A 24,080-nucleotide genomic window follows, 5' to 3' on the forward strand; every position below is an offset into this window, starting at 1 on the left:
AGATAACCATATGTAATTTAGTATAAGTTGCATGTTTAGGTAGACATTTTCATGAAAGATTAGAAGAATTTTAAATTGCATATTCCAAATTAAAACATATCATACACAGAAAAAAAAAAAAGCTTTATGATAGTTTTGAAATCAAAGAAAATGTTACTGCTTTAATTAATCAGTAAATTAGATCATTTACCTTCTTAATACTCTGTCGATCCTTGGTTAAATGGCCAAACGCTCCAAACACTGCAATTTCTCTGGCCCTGCTCCTATCCAAGTGGTTCAAGTCTGCTGTCTCCATGATGAAATGCATAGAATATTTTTGACTTATACTGCAAACTTTAACTTGTACTATTTTTAGTATATAAAATGAATAGATATTAAGTGCATTAAGTTAGAACAAAAATAATAACTGTCAAAGTAATTGAGCATTTAATATTAGCAAACTGAAATTTATTTATTAATACATAACCTATCACACATTTATGGTTACAGACAGGAGTGTCTCACAAGCATAAGAAAGACAACATTTTTCAGTTCCATCAGCCATGAATATACCAACATAAGTAATTTCAATAACGCAAGTATCATTACAATATATATGAACATTTTCCAAAGCCAGTTCTGTATGGACATTCTACTGATTGAGTAAAACTTCCAATGCTAAACACCAAAACTGAAGTGTACTTTCAGAATCTGAGAAGACTTTTTTTGTTCATATCTTAAGAATATAAAGCTGATATTTTGCTGTTCTGGCCTGAAATTTTACTAGACACGCTTAATAATAAAGCTCAGGTTTTTAGGTCCAGCTGCATCACTTTTCTTTTAGCCTTCTTCCAGACTTTTCCTGTGAGTGCAGATATTTTCAGTTTAGGAACACGTTACATTTTCCTTCAAGATAAATCCCTGCCCGACAGCAAGAGTATAGCAAACAGTGGGGTGCTATTACTCCTCAAGGAAAACCATTCCTTAGGAATCAATAACATTAACTCTTCTGTTTATCACCTTGGATATGGAATGTATTATGAAACTTTTCTGTGCTGCTTTGGTTTCATCTGCATTTTTATCTGATGCAATACAGTGATTAAGATTGCTGTTTTCAGACCTGGCTACGTGAATTGAGAGGTTAGAGTCAATTTCCTTAAATATCAGGTTCTTCCTCTAAAGCACTTTATGCTCACTTTTCTTATCAGTACTGCTAAAAAATACATAAATAAAATAAAAAAATGGTTCTGGTCTCTTTCTCCTGCAATTTTCACCTTTTCTCTCCGACTCCAGGTCATCATTTCTTCTGCCATAACAAAGCATTTGACAGACATTCAAATAACAACAAATCCAAGCCAAAATTGCTCCAGTGGAACGATAGATAGTAACCACATGGGTACTCCAACCCAGCTCACTGCATGGCACATTTTTGCCAGTAAGACTGACAGCAGGGCAGCAGAACAGGGAGTCCTTACTTCCACCAAGTTCTACTTGGGATTTATAGGCCTCCATTTCCTTTGCATTAAACACCCATTGTAGGTACTCAGGAAAACCTCTCTCTTTCAGGAAAGTGAACACAAAAATAACTTCCTGGTGCAAATTGTGACCAAAAAAACAAACAAACAAAAAAAACCTCTAACTTTCCCAGGACAGAAAAATTATTTTGCAGCTAGCTCAACCCTGAATCAAACATTTCAAGCCCAGATCTCTTTAATGGTCTCATCAGTGACTTGGATGCAGGACTTGAAGGTATACAGTTTGCAAACTACAGTAATATGGGAGGAGCTGCTGATTCCCTCAGGGGCAGAGAGATCTCTGGGGGCTGGGCAATCAACAACCATGGGCAGTTTACCAAGAGCAAGTGCCAGGTTCTGCACATGGGATGGAGTAAACTTTGGATACACATACAGACTGGGGGATAAGAGGCTGGAGAGCAGCCCCACAGAAAAGTATCTGGAGCTTCTGACTGATAGCAAAGTTGAGCTTGAGCTAGCAGTGTGCACTGGAAGCAAAAAGGGCTAACCATAACCTGAGGTGCATCAGGCCCAGCACTGCCGCAGTGCAAGGGGAGGTGTTGTCTTCCTTCTGCCCTGCACTTTGCCCACACTCACCTCAAGCACTGGGTGCAGGTTTGTGCACCACAGTGTTAAAAGACGGACATAAAACTATCAGAGAGCATTCAAGGAGTATTTGGACAGTGTTCTCAGACACGGAGTTTGGTTTTTGGTGGTACTGTGTGGAGCTAGGAGTTGGACAAATAAGGGTATCATTACATTTTTTGGCTAATAAACACTTCAGGGAGAAAAAAATGAAGATTAATGTTTCTTTTCTGCTTAAGAAAGAAGAGTTTGGGAAATGGAAAAACAAAATCAGGATCAAATTATTAACCAGTATCTTAAAAATTTACCTCATGATTTTGCTGTTTTTTTCAGTACAAAATAGTATTCTCTCACATAATAAAGTAAACTCTACCTTGATTTCACAGAGGAGAGTGTATACTAATGGCATACACAGTAAGTAACAGGTATTAATTCCAAGAAAGTGAGTTTCCTTCCCAGTCTGAATGATGTGTCACATATCATTACACTGTACTCTGCTGCTTTCCTTTATGTCAGTTTTTGTTGGCCTACATATGCTGCAACTTAAAATAACGTGACACTACAGATAAACTGAATGTGATAGGAAATACATAGAGAAGTAGAAAATGCTTCAAGCAGACCTACCACTAACCATTAGTATATTTTCCCTGCACAAAAGATACACAGGTTAGAACTGAAGTGTTGTAGTTATTAAATATCAGAAACTCTATCCATATAGTATACAAATTACAATAATTTCTATATTGAATAATCAGTATGCCTAATGAAACAAGGAATGGTACAGCTGGCAACGGTATTTTATTTTCAAAGTTTTCAAAGCATTCTAGAATAATTCCAGATAACAGACAACGTAATGGGAAGACTGCCTCCATTTTGTCACTGTTGAAGGTGTGTGAGTAACTGAGTGTAATCCAATGTCCATATAAAAGGACAAGAAGGTGGAAATGGAAGACTGCTGCTGGTTTCCTACTGGACATGTGAGGTTTCTTTTATCTTTTCTTTTCCCAGTTTTCCCAAGGTTACCAGTACCGTGGATGTTCCCAACATTTCTGTAAACATTTTTTAAATATCCAAGCATCTGACCATTTGAACATGATTGATGAAAGTACAATTTGAACAATCTTTAGCAGCAAGAATTACTGTTGTGTTAATTCAATCCAATCCTTTATTTATTTATTTTTAAGAGGACAAGGCTGCTGAAATAAAGAAAAAGCCACACAATACTTCAGTGAATACCAGAATTCCATCGACACCCATAGGTACTCTCCACTGCTGAGAGCAACATGTATGAGCCAGCTGACCTACAAAACATCCAAATTCAGACAGAATTCTGAGGAGAACCTTGACCTCTACACACACAAATAAAAAGGAGATCCTCTGTCAACACTGTATGCTGAAGATCATAGTGTTCACACTGTTCATATTTTTGTTGTCCTCCTAAGATTTGACCTGATCAAAGTAAATAGAAAGGAAACTCTCAGTAACATATTTACTAGGGAAATGCATTTGTCTTTAATCAATATATTCTAAACTAATAAAAAGTAAGCAAAACAGTAACTCACAGCTTTTTGAAAAATATCTGTTGTGATTTTGTATATTTTTTTTTATTTTTCACTTTTAGTATTTCTTTGAGGGAGAAGGTTCCTAAATTTGTCATATCAGGTAAGACCTGAAGGTTAAGATTTCTTGTTGTCATTCTGTTTTTAGGACACCCTCTTTGACAGTGGAACTGGCTCAATTAATTTAAAAATTAATTAATTAAAAATTAATTTTAATACACTATGTTTATATTTAATAAATACATTTTTTTTCAAAAATAATGAACATTATTTGATGTAGTGATGATATTGTGTCAAAAGAAAAAGGGAATATGGTAGAAAAGAAAAAATCTCAAAATCTCATATTTACCAAATGCAAAAATAACATCACATCTTACATTACATGGAGCCATTCTTTCCCAAACCCACTGCTGATGGATGCTACTTGTCTTTACAGAATGAGTAATTTGAAGAGTTACATCTCATTTTATGAAAACAGAAAAATAAATTAGCAGAGAAATTGGCATTTACACTTCAAATAGCATGATTTCACAGGAAAAAAAAAACAGATTGATTTATGAAAACACCATAAATAAGGACCTAACAGTAAAGATGTGAAAAAGAAATAGCAGTTTCTCCTGTTGCATACAAGAAACAAGATATGAATCATGTATTGAGAACTTTTGAAGTGAAAAAGAATGTACTTATTTTCACAGTAATGCAAAATAAATCAGTATAAGGTACCTCAACTGGAATAGTTTTCCCTACATAAAACACCAACGATACTTGCATTTTAAAATCTGGTTCCAAACAACGTTCACTAGGAAGGAGAAGATTTTTGAAAATCCTTTTATTTTCATTCTTTGTTACAGAATGAATTTAGCAGCTGTCATACTGTTCTGTCTCAGGTAAACTCAATCAGTATTTTAGGATAATACTGAAGATAATAAAAAGCTGTGCTAATTCGGTTAAGCAAGTGTAACGGGTGTTCTAGGCAAGTTCACTGTCATTAAAGGACTGCCTTCTCTTTAAAAGGTAAAATTTAAAAATTTTTCAAAAACCATACTTAATGAACTCAGCCATAAATGAGATCCTCCTAATTAACAGGGTATAAATTCAAAGTAGACCTAAATGAACTCACCTGATATTCTGCACAGACTCTGCTCCAAATGCTACCACAGCTCAAGCTGAAAATCCAGTTGCTGAAGCAAAATCAGTTTCACTGCTATGTGGTTCAGTCTATAAGAGAAGTAGTAAAGGGCCCCTGTTTACAAGAAAAATAAATAAATAAATAAATAAATAAAGGTTAAGGAAATTCTCTAAGAGCTAATCAACACAAATGTACCTGTATATTCTGAATTTTTTAAAGCAGTAGCATGATATTGAAGTCTACTATGTGAACTTATTTTACGACTCATAATTGCAAACCTATACTTGCATACAACATGACTAATACCTAATAATTTAAAAACATAAACATCTGTACCTATTTTTGAATGAACATTTCAGTGTATTCTATACATTACATTGCTCTATGCATTACAGAGCAATAATCTAAAGAAAACTTTGGATAATTATACACTGTCCTCAAACATTTAAAAGCAACTTGGTCAATCCTGCCAGCTTTGAAGTAATCTGAGTTGAGCCAAGAATCTCTGATAGCAACTCAGTTATACCAAACTACTACTAAAGAGTACTAACAGGAGCAGCTGATCTGAGAACTAAGGAGTCTTTCCCATTTTAGTGCTGTTTGTTCTTTGAACAATTTTCTTTGGACTCAATATCTCTGTATGATAAGCTATTTATATTTCAATTCTAAATATCATTATTACAAGTTATTTTTATGAGTGTCATTTCAGGCTTTAGTCCACCTTAATTTCTTATTTTGCAAAAACATTTACATCATTTATGGTTTTACAGTAACAAAACATTTTATACACCTGAATGAACTGTAACCTGGCCTCTTACTTGTGAAGCTGTATTTTGCTTATTTTATATCATACGTATGTCTGTATGTACACACACAAGTATAACATGTAACTTCACTGGCTGTATTCATGAATATACACAACAAATATGTCAGAAAAGTATTGCATTTCCCAGGAATAATCATCCAAACCTGATTTTCAACCTCAGAATTGCCTCTATTTCTAGTACTCCACAAAAAAATATATGGAACACTGGAATTCTAAGCTATTGGAGTGCAAAAACTTTGTAATGCTTTTCCCAATGGCAGAACAAACCCGGGCTTAGGGTCCAAATTTTTGGCTACTTATAGCAGTTATATCTGTTTAACATCAGTTCATGACTGAAGCCATATAATCAATCAACTTTCCCTGATTCAATTCTTGTGGACACTTTTCAACCACAATCAACCTCTCTTGACCTATCAAATATAATCTGAACTCCTCTCAAATACCAGATCTGAAAACTGGGAATAGTATCTGCTAACAAGGAGAGATGATAAGTTTGTATTCCTTTAACTACTCCAAGAACTGTTCTCTCTCTGTCAACCTGGCATATGGTACAACATTAAGCTTCAAGTTACCATTTCATATATATATATATATATTAGCTGAAAATGGTCGGACTATTGTAAAACTGAAATTTCTATTGTTACATGTAGAATGGCTAAGGTCAATACCATATAATGACAACTTTATCTTCACCTAAGTAAACCTGATAGATTTTTAAAACTGAAAACTGCTTAAAATTAATTAATTCATTAAAAGGTAATGCATAAATACAGGAAAAAAAAAAAAGAGATGATATTGATGATTATAATAGTTTATATTCCTACTTTCTCTGCAGTTTAAATAATGCATATTACAATTTATTAAGAGCTTGGGGGGGGGGGGGTTGATTAAAAATCATTAAATTCCTCTAAAGATTAGGACTCCCAGGAGATTAAAAAGTCAGAATTTCACATAACTTTGACTTGGTTTAGGTTGACTTCATTTCAAATTTCTGTATTCCTTTCTAATTTTGTCATTTTATACAGTTCTAGTTTATTAATAATAAAAATTCATTTTTAATGTAACAGTTGAACAGAAGTTAGCTAAATAAATGCAAATTATCAAGTCTTCAAGTAGAAGACACTTCTGCTTGGTAGTTTTGGTGTGTCTGCAAAAAACAGATTTCTGAAGTCTCATCCTACAGCAGGCAAGAAAGAATTCTTTACATTCCAGTATACAGACAGGCGCTTAAGGTTATATCAGCCAGCTAGGAACATGCATGTCTGACTTGTATAACACTTACTTTAAATGTAAATAAATCAAAACTAGGTTCAGTACACAATCTTATTCATCTGGGACATGTCTAGAAGAAGTAGGGTTTATTTTTCGCCTAAGTGTCAGTAAGTGACAGATCTCAATGACACCCCATGCTATTTTTCTACAGGGAGCACCAAGAACTAGAAATACACAGACTTACTATGAATCTTGACATCTGTAACATTCCCAGGGTATCACATCAGCCCCTTTAGGTTATTTCAATTTGATCTACATATCCATGAAAATAAAAATCAATGTGCCCAATGGTCTAGTAAAACATTCACCCTATCCTATGCAATTGCATCCTTTCTGTGAAGCACGGGCGTAAGGGCATAGTGACCCTCAGAGCTATGCCACTGGGAACTTATCCATCTTAGCAAATGATCTCTCATGCTGAACAAGTTAATAGATACCATCTATTAAGAGAACTTTTCCCTTGCTCCTTCTGCACTGCCAAGGCTTACTATTAGTGAACTCTAAATATTGGCAGGTACTTTTACAGAAAGTATACAGAAAGACAAGCGGATTCATTGAAGGTTCTTGAAGTACATGGAACATCATCATCAACAGCTAAATTTAAGCTACCCTTATACTAGTATAATCTCACCACACCACAGAGAATTCAATTTACCAATGGGGAACTTCGGGATGTTTGTAACTCCAGCTAAGAAAACAAGTTTCTTTCTCTTTTGTGGCCTGTTTATAGATGTGATAAAGCAAATCATTGTTCAAAACAGCAAACTGTTCTTTTTAAACCCACTTATAAATCTGTCAGTGTTGTTGCATTTATTGTACAGAATCGGGGTGTAAACCATAACATTAGAAAGGGGAGTCATTTTCACACAAAAATTTTAAAAGCTTAATTTTAAAGATGAAAATAGTATCTTTAGATGGAGGCAGGCAATTTAAAAATGAGTGCTACAAGTAGCAATATCGTTTATTTCACACATCTTCAGTCCACAGAGAATATTCATTTTTTGCCCATTGAATTGTTCACTCAATTAAGTGACAGCACTGTCCCAGGTTAGCTCTTCTCACCCCAAGTCCATTTTAAAATCCAGCAAAAGTCAGTTAGCTCCATAAACAGACCTTGAGCATCAGTGAGCTTGCAGATGTTTCTTTCACTACACGCTTGGTACAATGTACTTCAAAGTGAATTAGCATACAGCTAGTGCTTTGTCCTCCAAAAAAGTTTGTGAACTGATGCTCCTGATCTGTTGGAGCCCTTCAGCACCCTTGTAACATCCCACATCCGTGACAACCTTTGGGATACAGTAATTTGATAGCACTTAAAACCATTTAATAATAAGCTGATCAAGTGCTGCTCATAGTTTTTAAGTTTCCAGCTTTGCTACAACTCCAGATACCTCTCCAGTAGTCTTTTCCTCAGTGTTATAAATAAGTTGGCTAGACTCAGTGTTGCTAGTCACTTTCCTAACAGTGATTCCCTTACGAAATACAGTGAGTATTTCATCAAGAAGCTGTAACTTCTCGTATCTTAGACAAAGTGAAAAAAGGCCAAGAACCTCTCAGCCTCCCCCTCTCCAGGCAGGGCAACCGCAGTACCCTCAGCCTCTCCTCACAGCACATGCCTTGAGCCCTGCCAGCAACTTCGGTGCCTCTTTGGGCACTTTCAAGGACCTTCACTACCTGATGGTACACTTTCACTAACTTCAGATCCTTACAAGGTCACAGGAAGAATTCAAACCCAGAAATCAAAAGTTGTACGCTGTGCGGTGCCTTTTTCTTTGCGTATGTTAAAGTGCCAACATTCTTAAAGTGTATAAAACTTCATCACCATTTAAAATGTTTAATAAATAAGGTATTGTGATTGGAAGTTACTGCCAGTCATAAATTGAATATTAAATGTCAGGTAACATGAATGATCATAAAGCAGACTACTTGCTATATAACAACCAGTGAAATTGAACAGTATTTGTGATTTTCCACTACTATACAAAATTTCTGAACAGTGTTACCAGTAGAAAGCCCAGTGAAGATGCAGAATACCTTTTCTGTATACTTCAGTTTATATTTAGAGATGTGTCACCACTCATTCTGACTGCAACAGGCTGACCAGCAGCTCAGCAGCTCTGTTTCACAGCTCAATTCAGAATCATTTCAGCTTTCCAATGAATGAAAAAAAAAGAAAAAAAAAAAAGAACAGGGAAAAAAAAAGGTTGGGGGTGTGTGGGGGGGGAAGGTTTGAATAAGTTAAAAGAACCAGAAAATTCAACAATGTGTCACAAATAGAGAGGTCATTATGCCTGGATAACCCAGGATATTAACAGTTGCAGAAAGTGAAACACTATCCACAACTTAGCAGTCAATGAGCCCTGCTCAGAACCAGTGATCTTCTGTACAACAAGGGTGGCATTTTACAGTTCAGTGCGAAATGGAACAGACCCTTGATATCTTCATTTGTCCTTTTTCTGTGCATATTTCACAGTGCAACGATTTAGGGTCCATAACGTGTCACTTGTTATACTTATAACTGCAGAGTTTACTTGAAATATGTATGCACAGAAAAAAGTTCAGTGAACTGCAAAGATTGCAACAAATCTATAGCTTTGATCCACTATAAAGTTTTACTCCAAGTCTGAAACAATGCTGGTTAAACACAACAAAAGTCCTATTTGAACTGCTTTTGCTTCCACTGCATGCATTTACTGCAGAAGCACATCACTTCAAGCTTTCTTCTAAATCAGTGGCTCAAAATATTTTTTCATTAAATTTTGTTTTAAAATAGCAATGGATGTATTTTAGTAGTGTTGCTAAAGTATTTTCAATATTTTACTATACTAGGCATGGGGGTATTAGAAAAAAAATGATAGGAAAGGACACTTCTGTAAAAGAAATCATCAGCATCTCACTGCAAATTTGAGCCCTACTTTAAAAGCTGTAATAGAAAATGCCACTGAGAGATTCTCATACCACATTGCACAGACTTGGGAATATTGAGAGGTTTTCTGTATAGATTTTTATGAATATTTTTCACTCGTCCATCCTTCTGCACAACGACAAATAATCCTTCTGACAGACTGATTAAGTGGTATTTTTGTAATATCACCAATCTGCAAAAGTGCTTTATCATTTCTAGGAAGAATCTACTGCATTAGCACAGGTTAGTGTCTGGAAATGATTCTGATAACAATACTACAGTACAGCAAGAGAAAAAAAAACAACAAAAAACAGAAGTTAACCCTGTGTTCTGTAGAGCACTATTATTTATCTCAACTAAGCATAAAAAATAATATTTCAGTAGCACACCCCAAAATCTGACTAATAATTTCCTACATTCTGTATACGAAATTTCATAGGCATTGCATTCTCTTCTGCTACCTGGGGCCAGAAATGGAAACATAATGAGAAAAGTTGTTTTTTCCTGAATTGCTAGCCTGACTACAGCAGAAATACAAAAGAGCATATCAAAATCCCAGTCTAATAAGCTTTCCATACAGAAGTATTTTTAGGAGGACTCAAAGGAGCTTACATATTACCGTATTTATACTTCAACCTTGACTTCCATTCTTGTGCATCCTATGTAGATTGCTTTTCACAACTCATTTTTTAATGCAAAAATGATGTGAACCAAAATATTTAAATGCAAAGGGAGATATATGTGAATTGAAAGAACTGAAAGAAGTTTTTTAAACAACAAAGATTAGTACTACATTATACAAACACCACTGATCCATACACAAATACGATAAAGATAATATAGCTGCATAATAATTGAGGCATTATATTGTATATCACACATCTTGGAGCTGAAACAAAACTTGTGTTATTCACATTAATAGTATGGCAAATGTTCAATTAAAATATGTTTGATTTATTTTTGCCACATAGCAGAATTGGACACTTCAGGATATGTGTATTGCCTTGTGGTAAAATAAAGAAGAGTTTTAGCTTAGGTCATCTCAAACATCTAAACAATATCCCGATTTGATAGGATTACTCAAAACTAATCCATCTTGTTTTTAATTCAACTGTGCTGTGAATCTCTCCCATAAACCATAGGAAAAATATAACTAAAAATAATAACTTCAGATAAGGCATATGCAGAGTTTTCAGGAATGGACTTTGGATGGTCTCAGTTATGTGAAGTGAACAAGGAGGCTTCAAATTAAACATACCAGAAAGAAACTGATCTATGAGTAGCACAATTAACTAAATCTATGAATTCAACTATACTATGAAAAAATCACATTTATACACAACTTACTTAAAACATAAACACCCAGAATGAGCTATTTAATTTGTCCTGCAATTCTTGACATAAATCAAATCTTAAAATAATATTTAGTGTAATATTATCCCAAGCTAAAGCAGTTAATTGGATAAATACTCCTTCTGCTGACTGAATGATGTGCTACTTACAGCATGACCATCTCCATTCAGATAAATCTACACCATACAAGCAGTTCACATTCAGCAGTAAAGTCAGAAATATGCTAATAAACTTGATGAGTGTAGAACAGCGCTGTTGTTGCCAGACCTTTGACGTGAACTTGATAAGGCTAATCTGGCATTCAGCAACTGGCTACGTTCAGCAAGAGGTGAAGGTGCAGTGGAAGTAATTAGTATTCAGACCATCAATAACAGGTCTTTGGCATGTGACTGTGGGCAAAGCAAGACTTCAACAATATATTGTCCGTAATATGTTTTTTGAAGGCGTGGTGCATAACTATTTCATAACTGTCAGCAAGGATGAGTTAAAACAGTACAACAGTACTAGTAAGTTCTTCCAGTTCCCTTTGTCTCCAATAGGATCTCTGCCAAGGAATAAAATCGGTGCTCTGGGCTAGCCAGTATCTGCATCAAAGACCTAGTCTCTGTCCTTTCCATGAAAAATTTGAATACAAACTCATTTGAATATGTTTCCTCTGCTGTCAGTTAAGAGAACAGAAAAATGGGGAGAACTGTCAACTAGTTGTGCCAAGGCAGTCTAGTAATTAAAGACACACCACAAGGAACTGTTTTACTCAAACTTACATTGTTGCAGCAGAATAGGAAAAACACAGTAAAGAATAGTATCAAATCAGATCCATGATTTCTAAAAAATCAATTTCACTATTAGAACACTTTTGTTAGGCTTTGGTGACCAAAGCAAAAGAGTAAGTCACAGAATCCCACCTCTTAGAGAAGGCCTTGGAAATACATCTGCTACAAAATCAAGGCTGGGTCAACACTGAATTCAAACCTAGTTCTTTATGGCTTAGTCCATTGAAACTCTCCATCTTTGGAGATTTCACAGCCTGTTTCATCATCTTGCTTCAACACTTAATCATTTTTTCCCCTATTCTACTGTAAAACCTCCAATTCTATATATGATCACTTTCTTTCATTCTCTCACCTGAAAGAGATATCTTACAGGTATTAGAAGACTGCTATTAGGTCTCTCCAAAGAGTTTAGACTTGTCCAGTGTAAACAAGCTCGTTTCTCACAGCCTCTGCTCACAAGGAACTTCCTGCAGACCCCTGACCATTTTAGTGGCTTCCACAGGGTTTACTCAAGTTTACAAACATCTTTCTATTGCTGCTCTTTGATGCACAGCCCAAGTATGCATGTAGCAATTATTTCTAACAGTAAATCTTTCAAACAGACCTACAGTGAAAAGGTATAGAAAAAAAATAATAAAATTCTGTATTAAAAATAAAATAAAAAAACCCACACAGATGTTCAGTATATCATTTCTACTGTAACTTTGCATGCCCTTATGAACTTCATAGAAGCCCATATTATTTATTGCTAAAACTTCTATAAAAATTATTACTTAAGTTTAGAAAAAATCCTTTTGCAATCTAGGAAAATTTTGAACTAGAAATTAAGAGAAACTGCTGCTGTTATTTTTCAGTGATGAGACAATAGCATCTGAAAAAATAATCTGGTCTGTATTTCGTTCTCCAATTAAATACATCCAATTTGTATTGACTTAACACTACAAGTACATCCACCGAGTTCAGTAACATCACATGATATCTAAACAGTTGGAAAGAAGTTTAAAATAAGGTAGGAGTGGTGATATTTTCAACTATTCCCAGTTAGGTTACTTCTGGTTTAGTTTAGTTTGTTTGGTTACTTGGTTTGCTGTTGGTGGTGGTGGTGAGTTTGGGTTGGCTTTTTTTTCTTTTTGGGGGGAGAGGGGGATTATTTAATATTAAGTTCTTTTCCTATTCCTTATAGGAATTTACAAGGTATCTGTAAGAACTGTGATTGTCCTAGTGCCAATTATTGTATTAATCACAGAATTATTTTTAACCACGCCTTTTTCAAAGAAGCATTATTTAAAGGTCTTTTACTTTTCCTATGACTACTTTCTGCCATCAGCACACACCTTCACAACCACAAGGCTTTTAGACACTGTAATTCCTTTCAAGCACAAAAAAACCTTCTATGCCTCCCAACTGGACAAAAAAAAAAAATAAAACCAAAACACACAGAAGCCAACTTCCCGAGCACTCTCCCTCCATGAGTGTTTCACTGCTCAGAGTTCTTCACAATCTTTTTATTTAAATAAAAAGAGAGGCTTATTTGAGCTAGTAGCATTGTAAGATGATTATTTCCTCACAGAGACTTGGTGCAGTGTTGACACTGAGTTTTTTTTACAGTGGGTCATCTCCTAGCAATTAATGTATATACATTTCTTAGTTTATAGTATATCATCCATGTTTTAGTCCAAGAGGTTATTGTTGCTGCATGGCACTGATTCCCATGTTAAAAAAAGAATAATCAATTCTATCTGGATTTCAAATGAATATATCTTTTTCAGCTATGAAGAAGGACCAAAGACAGACACTGTACTTGTCATAAGGGAAGTATTTAAAATGTAGTGAAAGTGCAAGCAGTGAATGAAGAATCAGCTTTCCATGTTGCCCTTCCACCTGCACTTTCAAACCTTCTACAGCCCAGCAGAAACATTTGGAAGACTGCCCTTCTTATTTCCTACTACGCACATGCTGGGAGCAGAGATAATTACAGTTCCCACAGTCTTGCAATGCAAGGAAGATCAGAATCCTTTTCTTAAATGGTAACTTTTCATTAAAAGTATCCACACTTTCACAGAGAAGCAGTTCTAAGAGATGCTTCACTGTGTCATCTTGTAGAATTAATCAACATGTCCGAAAACACAAATATAGACAGAAAGAGACTTTGTACCTTGGGAAAAAAAAAAAAACAAAAAACAACTAACAGATCTTCCAAAACTTTGATGGAATTTAAGCTTTCATATCGTAATCTGAAAAATAGGAAAGTGATAACTTACTCAAAAAATCTGCAAGCTCAATTCAGATATCTATATTTTATGTTCACTGATGATTTTTCACACTGTCACAAAAGTATCATAACCTGTGGGTACAGTATCTAGTGGTTGGCCATGTATTAGCCAGAGACCATTTGCTGTGTGTATGGCATGTTAAACAGAAGAGTTGCATTGACCTATTTAAGCAGAGAAGAAGAAACAGCTGTGAATCTTAGTAACACTAATTAATTATTTTTAGGTTAAAGATTTTAGACTTTCAGTATTTCATATAGTGGTTGATCACAGACCACCTCCCAGGAATGCAGACAATACAGTTTTGATGGTACCTCAAGCGTCAGAAGCATGCTTCTCTTAGGTCACTTCAGTGTTTAAAAAAATGCATAACAAGAAGAGTAACCACAGAAAGAACAATGATTGTTAACTTTCTTTCTGAGGACTTCCAGTTTTTCCGTTTGAGAGATGGGAACTAAGTGAGCTGGAGCACAGGGTTGCAAACAAAGCTGCAAGTGTTTGCAAAGTTTGTAAGCAGCAGTAGAAAATTACACTGATTTTTTTCTTTTTTTGTCCTATACAAAACTTACATCACATACATAACAGGGTACTTCAGTTACACTAACCATGAAAGAGTTTCCTTTAAGCATGCATAAGAAAAAAATCAAATTGTCCTTTAATAATTTATAAAACCTGAAAATGCAAACAAGAGACTAATCTACCTAATTAAAAAACCTTCTTGATAAACAGCATGTTCATAATTTTTCATAATTCGTAAATAAGTCTCTATTTTCATCTGTTCTGTTCTCTTCTGTTCAAAACACCATTACTGGTGATTACATGCAACATGCAAAAGCACACTGGAAAAATCAGACTTGAAATATCTATAAATCACTCAAAAATTCTCACTATGAATGAAAGAAATTAGTAGCCTTTACAGATAAACTTATATTGCTTCACATTCCACAAAGGATAAGAACATGGAATACAGAATAACTCCTCTAAAATTCTTAGAGGAAAACAAATTAATTCTACAGGATCAATACTTATTTACAAAAATAAAAAATAAATTAAAAAAATCCAAAATCAAATTCCTTCATCCTTCCCTGTCTAAAAAGAAACACAAGCAAAAAAGTAGTTGATATCACTTGATAGCCCTATGTCCCAACTTGCTGGTTTATAGCTGATCTGTGTCAATAGCAATAGAAGAACAACAGGTTGTAATTGCCAAGGTTAGCTGCAATCCCAGGCTTATGCACAAGGATTATACATCCTGTATTCCACTCTGCTGGAAGGGTCTTGGCAATAAAAGATTAACAGTAACAGCCAGGGTCTCAGCTCTAATACCTAAACCTGAAGACATTTTTAAAGTACATACATCCAGGAACAAGCATCTGAGCCTTTTGTCTCTTAGCATAATCCTCTTAGCATTTTTCTTACCTCGCTGAACTTCAGGATTTCAAAAAGTGAAATATATCTGACACCTTTACTCTGAATTTAACTTCAAAAACTGCCTCTTGAAGATACCACATTATAAATTGCAATAGCATCCATTCCAGATTCATAACTGTTGGATTCTTTCATCCAGCTTTCAAATACCAAAGGCAATATATACAGCAAGCACAGTTTCTGGTTTTAAGCTCGCATCAACTATTCCTGTTATTCATACAGTACATATTGGTATTATCAATATTCAAATGTACCTGGCCTTATGGATTTGAGATATTAGATCACAGGTAAAATTTGAGCAACAATGCTTGGTGAAAAACATTCAAGTCAACTACTATTATAAAAATTTGTTAAGCATATTACTATTCTGTTGCCCAAATGACATTGTGTAAAACTCAAGTCTTCAAGTCAGTTTCTTTACGATCCTTCTTGCATTCCACCAAGAAATGGAACTAAATGTCCAAGCGGTGTCTGTTCAATTTAACAAGTCAGATCAGGAATTTACTGTAAGCGATCATTTTGCAGTGCAGTGATCATAGGGGCAAACTACAGTGATAAGACTCTTTAACAAAGAAATATTTAATTTCCTTTACGGACCAGTCAGACATGAGCTGAAGGTCAGAACTGCTTTGTCCATGTTTGAGTTAGGAGCAGACACAGGAGTGAGGTCCACCTTAGTTTGCTTTAGGTATCTACATCTGAGCCATTCAGGGTCTACAGCCAGTGAAAAGAAATAACCACCAGTGAAGTGCAATTCAGCAAACCTATCTATAAATTTACTTTAGGATGAAGTGAGTATCTCGTTACAAACCCATATTCACTTCAATTAACTACAAAAAGATATATAAATAGATGTGGATAGATAAATAGAGGTGGATAACTATTTTTTATCATATGGGTTATCAGTCACAGTTCTATACTTGATAATCTGGGATAAACTGCCCCTTTATTTTGCATGAGTGGTCGATCTTATCTGCACATAAGAATTTAAATATCTAGTTATTAACACACTTGATTTTTGTCAGTTAATAACTTTGCATTGAAGTATGTTCTGTAAAAACATTTTACAATCTTATTTAATGTAAAAATGGTACAAATTTATGTTCCTGATAGAGGAGCACATATGTATTCTGTTACATGCTTGACCTCCATTCATCTTCAATTATTTTATGGAATAAAATACTCTCAAAGACTTTAATCTTTTCAGGATATGAAGTTATGGTACACTCACTTAATTAATGAAACTGTAACAGCATCCTGAAAAGAAAACTCATGGTCTTAAGTCCCAAAGCTAGAAAATAAGAATATGATACAAAGCAAAATACCTCTTTATTAAGATTAGTTTCATGGTACCACTATAAAAGTAAACATACTGTTTTTCTACTGTATAAAACAGCTATTTACATCAATCCTGGTCAAGCTGTGACTTGCATGTTAGTCTGTGCATCAGACATTTTCTGGGAGTCCTGTACAAGCCTCCCTAGCTAAGAGTAAACAAAGACAAAAAGACTCATTTTTAGAACCTTGGCAAGGTTTTAAAATTTTTTAATTTTTTTATCATAAGATTTCCATTTTGGCTTCAGATTGCTATTTAGAAAACAGAATAAAAACGTACCTATAATACATATTTGTAAGTCTTTTATTAAGATAGCTTAACTGGTAATCAGCACAAAGCTGAAGTAAACTCAAATCATAAAATTGAACTAAAGTTCTACACCTTTGTGTAGAAAATATCTAGGAAGAAAAAAGAAAATATCTCATTCTCTTTTAGCTCTGACCCCCAACATAGCATAAAACAGTTCTCACACTGTTCCAAAAAAATCACAGTGGAAATGACTGCAAGGATCATCAGAGTAGAGTGATGCTCCAGACATTTTCTCTCTCAGCCACAATTCTAACATGTCCTGTGAAGTGCAAGTCTCAGAAAGAGGCAGAAGGATGGTGAAGTGGTTTTCTGACAATAAATCTCCCGGGGAACACAAGGTTTACCTGCAGGCTTGGAATTTTGCCTCTTCAATGAGGGGAGGTTTCCTCCTAGTAATGATACCATATCGTATATGTTCTGTTTTCTGAAGTTTCTACTTTTTCCCCTATGAAAAGATAATATTATCTTATATGAATATAAAAACAAAAATCCAGTTTGTCTTGAGAGACTTGTTTAAAGTTTTCTCCGTAGAATGACTTTGGATTCAGTGCACTCGTGAGCCATCTCACAGGAGAAGCTGCGCACTCTGCACTTGCAGTGGAAGCAGGGACTAATTGTTACAGATGCAGACAGGGATTACATTAGATAACTGTATAAAAACTGCTGTAAAGAACTTGATTGGTAAAACTATCTTTTTGATTGGTAAAATTATCTTTCAGGAACTAAGGCAGGACAGTGACCAAGAGCAATCAAAGACTAATGAGAAATTACGCTGCTATTGCTGTGGATCAGTGACTTTCCAAACCTGATGTGCACATATAATAATGGAAATACTGATCCTAACTCTGCAAACATGTACACTTATGTCTGCCTGCTTTGAGCACTATGCCTAAATTGAATGAAGATACTCACATGCATCTTGTAGGCTACTTGGAACTTGAATGTGCAAGCACTTATGAGATCAAGATTATACATGGGACAAAAGTGCACATAAAGCTTTAAGAGACATAAACAGCTCCTGGTTTTGTATGCCAGCAATTATTAAGATAAGTTTTAAGAGACATCAAAACAAGAGTCATTCATTTTAGTTTCCAGTAAACACTGAATTGAAATAACCTATTAAGTTTTTGTGAGCAGGAATGGAGATAATATCCCTATTTACTTTAGGGCATATCTATTATATAAAAGGGAAGAAATATATTAAGTAATTTGTATATCTGTTGCAATCATGAAGTACTGATGATAAAATAATGCGTTACATTGCTAGCAAGCAGCACGTTTCTAGGGAGATTTACAAGACTAGCTCTTCAGTGTTGACATTACTTTTGAATCTTTCCTCCTTGCACTTTCAAAAGCTGATTTTATTATCTTGGACTATTTTGAAAAATCAGGAGTTCACATAATTGTCGCATCCGATCAGCAGAAAAATATTAGGATCCAGAAAAGTTTTATAAATAAACTGGAATGAAACTGGAATGCCACTGTTTTTAGCTGCAGTCCCTCTGTCAAAGGTCAACATCAGAACATGATTCAAGACCATCCTGGAAACAGAAATAGCACCAAAGCTGACCTTTGGATAATATCAAACAGCTACAAAACCTCTAATTAGATTATACATAGGTTGCTCTGAAAGTAACACCTCCTATTTACTTCCACGGAAACTACAACAAATACAAAGAGCACAACAATACTGTTTGATAGAGCAAATTCTCAGTTACAAAACACTATTTTTCAACACAGTCACTACCCCTAGTTATGCATTTTCACCAGTGATGAACAAGAGCCTGCCTACCATGCTTGTAAATATCTGCACCAGCAGAATAGAACCGGGGTCGCTGTTGCCACTGCTGGAACACACCACCCACCACCTCACTGTGCTCACGTCCACTGACTGGCCTTCAAAAACATTGAGTAAGTGTTAATGAATATCAGTGAGTGCAATTTTTTTCTGCGTGGAGGAATTCAATGACACACCTTTGCTTCCTCCATACGACCATGTCATACATCATTTCATCAGGGTGCCCTTCTGCTGTCATCTGTCACACGGCAACAAAATGTAATGGAATACTGATGGGAAGGTTCAACTTCTACTGTCATACCACCAGCATCTGCCTCTGACATCATGGGCCAACATCATAAAATGGGAGGCATTACTTTCGGAGCTGATCTCATGTACACGGGCAGCAAATATAACAATGGAAGTTCTGCAGAACGAATGAACAGAGAAAGTGCTAACAGCTATATAACATCTTAATATGTTGGACAGAAAGTTAACAATCTCACAGCCTCCAGCTTGTGTTAACTCAGGTACTTCCACCTCAGATACTAATAGCTTATTGCCTTTATTAACCTATGGGATATACACACATATCACACTGAATTATTCCTCTCATACTAGCTTTTCTACTGAGACAAATAAGAACTGTATGGAAAGACATTGGAAATACATGATCATGGATCATAACCAGTACAAATACTAACAAATTAACAACGCTTTAATATTATTTAACCAAAGTGCAATGCTGAAATATCCTAGGAAGACTTACTGGGTGCTCATCTGCTGCAAAGTTATATAACTGTGAGAGCATTCATCTGTTAGGAAATCAGTGTAGGAAAAGATATTTTTTTTAATAAGGGACATTATAAGAGACTTGTCTTGATTTACATGATCATTTCTGGATATAAATCACTTTTCCAGATAAACTAGAGAGCATACAATTCTATATCTTTCCCTTCAACATTTGCCAAATTCACAGCACTTTGTGCATAATCAGTTTTCACTACACAGACACTTATTTTCCTGTTGCCGATTTGTGTCTTTCAGGCAGATAATAAGAAATAAAGGTTAACAGTCCGGGGACTTCTTGGCATTTTGTGCTGGTTGCAATGGCTTTAGTTTCTTTTTTTTTCTTTTTTATTTAATTTTTTTCCCTAAGTTTGCTTGATCTCTTTGTTTTTTCATGCAGGGTTATTGAGCAGGCAGTGCAACTTAAAAAAGGAAAAAAAAGAACAAAAAACCCAAAAAACAACCAACCAACCACTACTAATAATTGGTAAAACCAGCCAATATTAGATGTCAGTTTAAGGCATCTAAGTCTTTAAAATAAAGAATTTAAGAATTCTTTAATGGACTGGAATACAACTTCCTAACATCGTAAAAGAGGCACACAACAATCAAAAGGTGTAAAATAAATGATGTTATTGGCACAGCACTACTGTTCTTCTAGGGAAATTCATCGTGGGAGAGAAAAAAAAAAAAAGAAGGAATAAAAATGCATTTGAAATCAGACAGCTGTAACTATTCCTTAATAACCACGGAATAGTCCATCTTCCCCCATTCCATTAAACTACAAACTAGAATGCTCTGTTATTTTATAGCTGCTTATGTGACTATAGGTACAAGAATAGCAGTCATTCTCTGAGGTAAGAAATTTGGTCAAATAAGGCATATACAAAACAGTAAAGATAAGGGTAGAACAAAAAGAAAAATATGTTTCAGCTAAAAACTTTTCTGAAAAATGACTCAAAGGTTCGACACTGAGTGTTGTTCTTTTGTCTGTTTGATTCTTCTAAATTAATTCCAAACTATTCTTCTAAATTAATCAATTCTGAATCCATCTAGAATCATGATTTAAGCATTTTCTAAATCAATTAGCTTGACTGCTGGTGTGATCAAACATGCAGGTCACAGCTAGATTTTTAAAGTTAGCTCGCAGCCTCAGGATTTAGACAGGTGCCTCGCAGCTTTTCAGAAGGGCACGGCCACTTAACGTGCTTAATTCGAACGATGCGATGCGAACACTTCAAAGTGATTCTGAAAATAAAAAGCCAAGCAAGCATCTGGTCTCACCTTATAGTACCAAAAACCTTTCATTTTTAGTGTTGTTTTCATTTAAGTAAAACATTCTACAAAATTAAACAACTTGCTCCTCTATCTCTTCTGCATCCTGAACACATTTCCATTCAGCACTTTAAGAATTTAACATCGCTTTGAGTATCTTCATAAGAAAACAGTCTTACAGTGCTAATGCAAATAACAGTCTTCAGCTCTAGTCTTAGACTTAACTCCAGAAGTTTCCTGTCATTACACGTATAATTTCTTGATACTTCAACACACTCACAACAGACAGCATAGCAGTGAACAGACAGCACAGATGTTTCTCATGAAGAAATGGGTAATTCGATGCAGGAAAGGATAAATCTAAAAAATAAAGCACCCACCAAACATGATGAGGGTGTAACACAGCTTGGATGCATCCTGAGGAGAGAAAGAGAAAAGCACTGGTAGGCCAATCTTTATAAAGCTTTACCAATTTAGCTTTCTTTCTACTGCTATTGGTGCTTAAGAGGTTAAGACTTTATTTGTGAAAACAGAGAGAGATAGCGGGGAATCATGTTGTCTGCAGCTCCATAAGTCTCGCTTAAGATCCTTTTCAATTACCATCCATTTCTCCTTTAAAAAGGGACAAAAAAATAGAGGAGTGGAAACAGGTCAGGGCAGTCTGTGACAATGACAGTGTGATGGGCTTGGACCCCCTGCAGTGTTTCCATCTGCTATCATTAAGGTGACTACTCAGACATGAAAAAATCCCTCTTGCTGTGCTGACAGGCAGACATCAAGAACTATGACAAGGCATTAAGACAGAAAGTAGAGACAGAGATGTCATATTCCACAAACAATACTGCCTCAAACAAGACCTCTAAAATTTTATTGGAATTTAAAATAAAAATCAAAGGGCTTTTACCTGGAGGTTATCAAACTTCCTCTCATGTTAGTTTGACAACGAGGATAGTGCTGACAGTCACAGTCACAAACGCTTGGCTGCTACCTGGAAACTCCGCCATGAGAAACCCAAATTTTTTTTGCTCACTCCTCAATAAAAGTGAGTTTTTAATTTCTTTCTCACAAAAGAAGATGAAAAGGAGAAGGGAGCCGGATGCTTGGAGCACGTCAAGCATCGGAGCCTTTGGTGGATTGCACACATGATAACGGAAAAACAAACCAGCAAGGCACGCATCTACGACAAACTGTTTTTCCTTCCAAACAAATGAAGTCCAGACAAATGATAATTAAATTCATATCGAATGTTAAAGGGAGTGTGAAATGACTGCGATGTTTATCTCGGTGTAAAGTAACAAAATGAGCACAGGCTTTTAACCAGCAGGGGGGGCAACAGGATTAGGGCTGAGCTCTGACCCCGGCGCGGAGCTCCGGCAGCTGCGGCAGCGGGCGGGCCGGGCCTCCGCTCCCAAAAATCGTCCCTCGTGCCCACCGCTTTGCTGCTGCTCTTTCTGAGCTTGGTCAGCTTTTAGCAGAGCTCCCCTCCTTCCCGTCGAGCCGCAGATGATCAATAGTTTGACAACAATATCGCAAGCCTCATTTAACAATTCCCAACTGCGGCTCTTCGCTTTCCCTCACCGGCGCAGCCGCGGCGAGCGCCTGGGCGCACAAGGCACGGCACAGCGCTTCGCTTCCTTCAGCAGCACATTCTGAATGCCATGACTAAGTGTATTGCATCGGTAGGACTTCAGCCCTCCATCAGCAGCTTCCAGAAACACACACATCCAGTTCTCCAGCGCGTAGCACTGCAGCACCACCCAGCATTTCATCCCCAGGTAAAGACAACCTGAATCTTAGCTTCGCTTCCTTCTGCCACCTCCATTGGACCGAGAAAGCAATTGCTCTGCGAAAACTACTAACTCTTGAAGCACCGTTACATAAATATGGGCTTTCTTCAGTCATCGTTCTGGTGCAAGTTCTCATCTCTCCAACTTCTACACATTGTCAGGCATTTGTTCCCAAATCCAAACACGCCTTCACAGGTAACAGTCAGATTGACCATCTCATTAAATGGCCCTTTGAGCAGACCTCCCAGGGACTCATTAGAAACACACGGAGGGAGAATGAGTGTTACCTCGAGCAAGAGATACAACATGTCCTCCAAGATAAGCATTTTTATATTAAGCTTCTGGTTTGAGCATAAGATTTATTTATTTTTGAATAATCCAGAAATGGGATGGCTGTGGTTAATAAGGGGGAATTCGAATATGAATGTCATACACCAGACAATGTTTTCCACACTGTTATACCAATTGCCCTGGTGTTCTCATATCTATGAATTAATGAATATTAATCAGATAAATCAGTCTTCGCAGTATCTAATTACTCAGCAAAAGAGTAAGACAATGTTCTAATAACCAAAAATCTATTTATTACTCACTTTATCTTATATGCGTGTTCAGTCTGCAGCAAAATGAAAAAAAATATTTTATTAATATTTGAAATCTGATTTTCATAGTTTTCTCATTTTAGATTATTTTCTAAATTTACTTGAGTCATTAATTTTCATATAGTCTATATATAGAAGATAAAGTGAAAAACTACGGACAGTGTTTTTTATTCTGCACAGCTACAGAAGAAATGGAGACATGACAGCTGTAGCAGTTACTGAAATTTCAATTATTTCAGCTATTAGTTTAACAGGAGATCTTTCTTTATTTAGATTAAAGGAGATTTTGAAAGTTAAGTCATTTAGTCTAAGCTAATCATTTAGGATTTTTCTACAGTCTATAGGATCAGATAAATACCTACCTTGGGCAATTCGTATTGCTTTTAGGATTTGGCAACATTCACATAATTACCCATTGACAATTTAAACAACCAGCTTATATTAGGTATTTGTAATGCTATAATGTGACAGTTAGTACAGAAATAATAGCAGGGTGGCAAAGTCTTCGGCCACAGCAAATGAGAACAAGCCCAAATGCAGCAGCCACAGATGCAGAAACAAAGGGAAAAAAAGCTGCTTATCATCAGAAGGCCTCCAGTAGGCAAGGATCTT

At 35.8% G+C, this 24,080-nt stretch overlaps 1 long non-coding RNA gene across 2 annotated transcripts in view; it reads right to left on the reverse strand.

The window, feature by feature from the left end:
• Nucleotides 1-424: 424 nt before the first annotated feature.
• The window catches only part of LOC124417070, a 104,465-nt gene continuing 80,809 nt past the window's right edge, over nucleotides 425-24,080 (reverse strand). For both annotated transcript variants that reach the window (XR_006939313.1, XR_006939312.1), the window contains 2 exons: nucleotides 4,758-4,880; nucleotides 425-3,527 (listed from right to left, as the gene is read on the reverse strand). This is a non-coding gene — a long non-coding RNA (uncharacterized LOC124417070). The remainder of the gene's footprint in view (nucleotides 3,528-4,757; nucleotides 4,881-24,080) is intronic.

This window comes from Gallus gallus, chromosome 5, assembly GCF_016699485.2.
Source record: "Gallus gallus isolate bGalGal1 chromosome 5, bGalGal1.mat.broiler.GRCg7b, whole genome shotgun sequence".
Taxonomy (NCBI): domain Eukaryota; kingdom Metazoa; phylum Chordata; class Aves; order Galliformes; family Phasianidae; genus Gallus; species Gallus gallus.